The 7,588-nt window shown below is 31.2% G+C and overlaps 1 pseudogene; it reads left to right on the plus strand.

The window, feature by feature from the left end:
* The first annotated feature begins 290 nt into the window (after positions 1-290).
* On the plus strand, positions 291-2,349 carry LOC111895624 (60S ribosomal protein L2, mitochondrial-like; annotated as a pseudogene).
* Positions 2,350-7,588: the final 5,239 nt, after the last annotated feature.

Genomic DNA, 7,588 nt, shown 5'->3' on the forward strand with positions numbered 1-7,588 from the left:
TTTAGATTTGGTCTCACGGTCTCACAAAATTAGAATGGTCTCAAATGAACCTGAACCTATATATATATATATATATATATATATATATATATATATATATATATATATATATATATATATATATATCTTTACTATATTATTAAGGATATTGCTCATTTCTTGAAATTTAAGAGGTACTACACCTACTGCATAATATACAATCAATTTATTCATACCTTTTAATACTTTTGTCACATTTCCGTTTTACAAATTAATTGCATTAAATATTCACATTTTCATTTTTCAAATTAATGGCATTAACATTGACGTTTCATAAATTGAATCAAAAAAGTAAACATACTATTTTTCTCCTCTGTCCTCTACACTCGCATTTTCCCTCAAACAAATAGCAAAAACCATGTTTTGAAAAGCCGACATCGCACCTCATCCGTCTAACTTATCATCATCATCACCATCGGTAGTGAATCACCACCCACTCTCCAACCTCGCACCACTCACTGTATTTGTATCTGATCGCTGTCGCCGCCACCTACTGTGCTCTCGCAACACTTTTTCGGTGACAGGAAGCCACCACGCTCTCTCTCTTTATCTCTTCTGTCCTCTACACTCGCACCACTCGCTTGAGATTACTTTGAGGATTAGCAGCTTTCAGATGAGATCCAATCACTCTATCAGCCGTAAGTTCTTTTTTTTTAAATGCAAATTCGAAGTTGAAATTGTCATGATCAAGAGAAATGAATATGAAAAAGGGGCTCAATGAAGATTGAATTTGATGTCGGAATTAATGTGCAAATACAGATTTTTTGTTCCAGTTTTGATGTCAAACCTAGCTCTTTCAAATTATTACATGTTCGAGTGTCGTTTGTGTGTCTCTAGCCTTAAAACCCACGTCTATATAAGGTCAATATGCTTAAGGGTATCGGTAGTCACCCAAGGCAAAGTTCTGTTTTTGAGGTTTCAGCTTTGTTGGGATATTGGTTCTCTCAGAGTGTTAACTTGGTAATAGTAATGCCGAAAACACGTGTTTTATGAATTGCTGATGAAACAGGTGACTTTTTGAATTTGTTTGCTTGTAGCTCTTCTTGTTGAACCCTAACTTCAATTTTACAATAAGAAACAACCTTTTTGACATCAGAAGCGAAACTTTCTTTGGCATTCCTAGACCCTGGTATACTCTTTTAAATAAAAAAAAAGTTGATTTTGTTCATGTACATTTCAGTAAACACTTATTTGTACATATAAAAATGCAAATATATTGAAAGAATGAATCATATGTTGATAAAGTAAAAAAGAAATTGGTATTTAAAGCTGCATATTTTCAATTCAAGATGGATAATCAGTACCAGAGAAACGTCATTTCCAACTTTCTTAATTTGATTGTAGAGATGTGGTGCTTAGGATTTGAACATTACTGATTATACTGTTATCTGAAATTCATCTATGATTTATCCAAACAAAAACAGTTTTACTGACTTTATCATATTCCTACAGGTGCTCAAAATGTGAACTCTGAAAGGCCACTTAGACAATTCGTTATAGGTAAAGACAAGTCAGCAGGTAGAAATTCAAAGGGTCGTATCACAATTTTCCATAAAGGGGGAAGGGCAAAACGGTCACAAAGAACAATTGACCTAAAACGCAACACTTCATCAGTAGGTGTAGTTGAACAAATCGAATACGACACGGATCGCAGTGGTCAGATGGGTCGAAGGGGCAGCCGTTTACCGCCTGAAAAAAGTCAACTCCCTCCAAAAAAAACTTCACCCACCCCCACGATCCTACCCTCCATCTCCATCAAAGGTCAATTTTCATTCTCTTCAATTCACAGAATGTTAGAAGACAAAAAGGTGGAATCTTTAAGGCCTAAAATAGATCATGTAGTGGTTGGACTTTCAAAAGGTAGTAGGACCTTGAGTAGTCAAAGTCAAAGTCAAACGGGGACCCACATGAGAAATGTTAAGGATGTTTTCTTGTCTGCTTTTTCATCTTCAAATGGGAAAAAAAAACATGATGCTCCTTCTTCGTTTGTGAACGTGTTGGGTGTTCCAAGAATGGAGGTGGCAGGGGCAAAACCGGAATTTTTTGTTCCAAGAATGAAAGATGATGTGAAAGAGAATGAAAGTTTGTTGCTTAATGAGGTAAAAAGGTGGGATAAGGATAGTGTTGTGTGGGGGGCATAAGATGAAACGAAAAGCAGTTGTTTCTTGGGGGAGTTTGAGACAAAGGGGGATTTTAGGGCTTGTTAATGAGTCAGAGTCAAAGTCAAAGGTGAGAGAAAGTGAAAAGGTGGAAAAAGATGGGAAATTTGGAGTGGATCGAGCTCCTGTGAGTTATATATTGGCTACCTAAGTGTCGATTTATCTGTTAATGCCTGTTGTTACAAAAAAAACAACATAAATCATAATTATACCGAAAAAAAACAAATATGTAATCGGGGTTGTAAACAAGAGTGTACATTTATATATATTATTATTTTAACATTTGCACAGTTTGACATAATCGGGTTTGTAATCAATAGTGTACATTTATATATTATTATTTTAATTTTTGAATAAAATATCCACACCCTGCGCTTGGCGCGGATAAACGGCTAGTATATATATATATATATATATGTATATATATATATATATATATATATATATATATATATATATATATATATATATATATATATATACAGGGCCGACTCTATGTAGAGGTTTTTTAAGCTAGGGCTTAGGGCCCCCAATTCTAAAGGGCCCCATATTTTCCAAAATCCAAAAGTTTAGTCCATTAAAAAATCCAATCCGGTAACCACAAAATAAATGAAGTGGAAGAATAAATCAACGATCGCAGCTAGGGGTGCCACGATCGTTTGCACCCCTAATCGCAGCATTCATGAAACTGAAACGACATTGCATTCTTCTACCGATTCTATTTTTTGCGACATATTATTCTTCTACCGATTCTATTTTTTGCGACATATTCATCTCAGCTGTTTTTGATTTCTGAGTATAGTAAAGGCTAAAAGGCCCCAAATTTTTGGCTTGCTTAGGGCCCCTAAAATAATTGAGCCGCCCATATATATATATATATATATATATATATATATATATATATATATATATATATATATATATATATATATATATATATATATATATATATATATATATATATATATATATATATATATATATATATATATATATATATATATATATATATATATATATATATATATATATATATATATATATATATATATATATATATATATATATATATATATATATATATATATATATGGTCTTGGTTACACCCTTAATGTGATGACATATGTTTAATTGTTTTGGACTTGGTCTCATTTGACATGACGTTATGGAAATTAATGTGTAGTTTCTTACTAATTATTAATGATAAAAGATGGAGTGTTACAATTAAGATGATTTGCATGTTGTTATGATAACGATGACATCAGTGACATTAAAAGATTTATCCGGTATATATCTTATATCATATGGATAATGAGGTTGATATTAACCTCTGTGGAATGGAAAAGATTTTGTAATGTTATAGTTTGGCAATTTTAGACAATCATCAGAACAAGTCACAACCGAACTAGCTATAATGAATGAAAAACTACAATATTTTGTACGGATTTGGCACTTGTAAGTTACACTCGTCTTATGATGATTTTGTGATCAAATTATGTTGGTAGGATGACCGTGGATGGTGCTTAAATACTGCATAATGCATTGAAAATGATTTTAATGACATGTTATATACTATATACTATATGATTTAGCTATTAACCCTTATGTTTCTCACTATGATTTTAAGTCTAATACTTTATTTTTATGGCGTGTATCTCATGCTATAACACGTATGAAGTAAGCGATGTCGTGAAATAGAGCATAAGGTAATGAAGATTCATGATGTTTGATGAGAATGGCATATAGAAAGTATTTTTTTCATACGATGTTTAATTAAGATATTATCTTTTGAAGACTAGTAAGGCCCTTCTGACTACTTAATTGGGATACAAGCCAATTTAGTTAAGCACCCGTTAAGATCGACTTACCTTATACTAGTTCCTAAAAGATCATGTAGTAGGATCTACTTATTTCGTGTACTACTTAATTTAACAAATATAGTTTATTAATCGTTGAGTAGAGAACAGAGTAGAAACCATGGACATTCATATTACTAATTGAAAATTTACATTGGCCCAATAGCAGAAGAAGATTCACGTGTTTGAAAGTTAGAAATAGACACTTGGAATTACGATCAGTGATGTAGATGGGCCTATGTTTAAATTCTTTTTCTATTCAAAATTAGAGATCCACAAGAGCCTGATAAAATCTCGATTCATTTTGGTTTTCTCATTGATCAGATTTCGAACAAGTTGGACCCAGTATTTCCAGATTTCTGTTTGGGTTTTGGGCCCAGTTTATATATTTTCTTTTGAAAATTAAATTATAGTCCAACCAAATAAATTTGTATTATATTTGGTTTTAAATATAAAGTAGAAAACAAAGGATAAAAGGTACGATAAAATAAATTTAGAAATTCAAATTTTAAATTTTTAGTAGGCCAATTGGTTGTCTTCATCAAATCGGAGTTTATCTAATCCAAAAACTTTTGAATGGTGTCTTCATTGGCAACAACACTTTCCTCTATTTAATCGGAAGAAGTGGCATCCCTTGTGCAACTTTTTTTTTCATTGATGTGAAGCATAACTTTGTAGTCGTCTAAATAATGTTTCAAACATATAGATCCATCGATTCGGCAGTGAGTCATGAGCCTCGTGACCTTCATTTCAATATTACCCAACCAATATGAGGAACAAAAATCTAAAGTCAATGTAGCAATTTGGAGCGTTAGTAAATCATAGGTATGAGTTGATAGAATCGAAAATCGCGATTCATTTCGTCAAAATATTTATGTTTTTAAAAGTTTCAACGTCCATGACATAGTTTGATGCCATAAAATTCTCAATTCACTACTTTGATGGAAGTTCGTTGTGATTTACTAGCTTCCTCACATAAAGTATTAAATAGTTGGATATTTGTAGTCATGTCTAGATGATTCCCCGGTTGTCTCCTTCTTGTATGATTATTTATTGGATTACTTTTTTTTACCATAATTATTTGCATAATAGTGAAATAAATTTTGAAAACAAATTCTCGATAAACTTGATGATTTTTCTCCTCATGTTGAAGATCTAACTTTGTACCATAACCTTGTTTTTTGCAATCTAGCACCTTACTTTCCACTAGACCTAACATTTGTTATGTTGTCCTAACAAATATGTCTATTCATGTATGATTCTAATAAGACACTTGACCACTTTAAAGTCTATTTTATGTTAATCTCACCACTTTAAAGTGTATTTTATGTTAATCTCATGCATTGCGGTTCTTATAGGTGTCCCACAGTAGCATCGGCAATGTCTAACTTCCGTATACACAGTGCAAAAAATTTGATTATTTTCTACTATTGTGTCACTACTTAAAAAGAATGTGCAGCTACATAAAAGAAAATGTCTCACTACATGCGAAATTTATTTTCTGTGCAACACCTAGCAGGAAATCCTACGTCCGCCACTAATCTAAGTGTTGCGAAGCTGCAAAATGCAGGTTTTAAGACATGCTAGTTCCACAATGTCCTCTGAAACCTTCTCTCCTGCCTACCAAAGCTACTAGTATCTATTTTGACAATACAACCGTCATTTACTCTCCAAAATCCTAGTTTGTTATCAACAAAACAAACATATCGAGATAGATATTTATTTTGTTCATGAAAAAATAACAATAGACCTTGTTGGAATCCTCCACATGCCACCTACTTCTCTATATGTTGTATGTTGACATCTTTACTAATGGTCTTTCTACCACTTTATTTCAAGAGTCTCGCTCTGGTTTAAATGTATATATTAATCCATCATTATAATTGCGAGATGTTATAAATATATGTGTATCAATGTAGTGTATAGTTCGACCCTTTCTTGTATAACCCTTTGTGTCATGTGTCATTGTTTATCTTTCAGCAGAGTGGGAAAAGGAGATTGTTCATTTTCATTTATAATGATCGTGCAAGCAAGAGAAAAAGAAACCTAAGAGAAAATGCGATAATTGTTAGTCGACATCATAAAAAATAAGGAAACAACTGAATTCTTCAAGTAATACTGTGATGGAGTTTTGGTGCAAAAGTTTCCTATAGTAACTTGTATTTCTTTTCATTAAAAGAATTTAAAAATAAATTCAACTACAAAAGCAATCACACAAGAATTATTAATACTAAAAGTAACCCTATAGTAATATGTTTCCTAAGCTATAAAGACAATAACATCCTTTCTAATAAATGAAGGTTTTTTTTGCCATTTGTCAAATTCTCAAGAGTTTTGACACATGTAATTTTGTAGGAGTTTTAAAATTATTATTTTCACTTGTCTTTTTTTAAGAATTTTCATTTTTAAAATAAAATTTCATATAAGGAAAGAGAATCATTATATTAATTTGATAATAAAGTCTCATAAATGCTTTAAAGAAGATTTGATTTTTTTTATAAATGTTTCAAAAGTTACATTATGATATGTAAAATTATTATTTTATAAAATATTTTATGGTTAAATATTGATATTAAATTTTTATTTTTAATAAGCCCGTATAATATACGGGTCTCACAACTAATGTGACTAATAAATATACAAATATGACCACAAGTTCTTTACTTTAACGGAATAAGGGTAAATTAATGAATGGTCCTTATGGTTTAGGGTAACTTGCACGTTTGGTCTCTAACTTATTTTTCTAACTCGGAAGGTCCCTACTGTTTGTTTTTGTTACACGTTTGGTCCCTGTCTTACATAAAAAGTCTATTTTTCCCTTGATTTTTTAATTTATTTAAATAAACACACCCTCAACCCCACCTTCACCTTACATTACCTACCTTACCCTTTTTTCTCTACTTAAATAATTGTCTTTTTACGTAAGACAGGGACAAAACGCGTAACAAAAACAAACAATAGGGACCAAACGAGTAGCAATAACAAACAATAGGGACCTTCCAAGTTAAAAAAATAAGTTAGGGACCAAGCATGCAAATTATCCCAAACTATAGGAACCATTCGTGTAATTTACTCAAAAAATATTCATATGGTTTGAAACCAAAAATATAAATTTAAGAGTGAAATAATAAATATATAAGTTAGCAGATAAACAATATGATTAGCATGATATGTAGATATGATTAGGTTGTTCTTTTGATTTTTTATGCAATCAGTATCCTTAGCAGTATATTCTAATAATTAATTATTAAAAGACAGTTGAGAATCGAAACTAAACTCTTACAAATAAAATAGTCAATTGAATTTGGTGTTCTTCTCGGCCACATGGATCCCAATTAGGCGTTGCGTATCAAGCTTTTTTGGTTTATATATTTTTATTAATTAAGAAAAAAAATCAAATTAATATCCATCTACAATAATAACATTTATTTATGTCTATAAATATCCATCAATTGTTTATTTATTGGTTGGCGTAGTCTGCAATTATCCGTAGAAGTATCCTTTTATTATTGCATGAGGCCACATGGTCATAGA

Source organism: Lactuca sativa, chromosome 7, assembly GCF_002870075.4.
Source record: "Lactuca sativa cultivar Salinas chromosome 7, Lsat_Salinas_v11, whole genome shotgun sequence".
Lineage (NCBI taxonomy): Eukaryota > Viridiplantae > Streptophyta > Magnoliopsida > Asterales > Asteraceae > Lactuca > Lactuca sativa.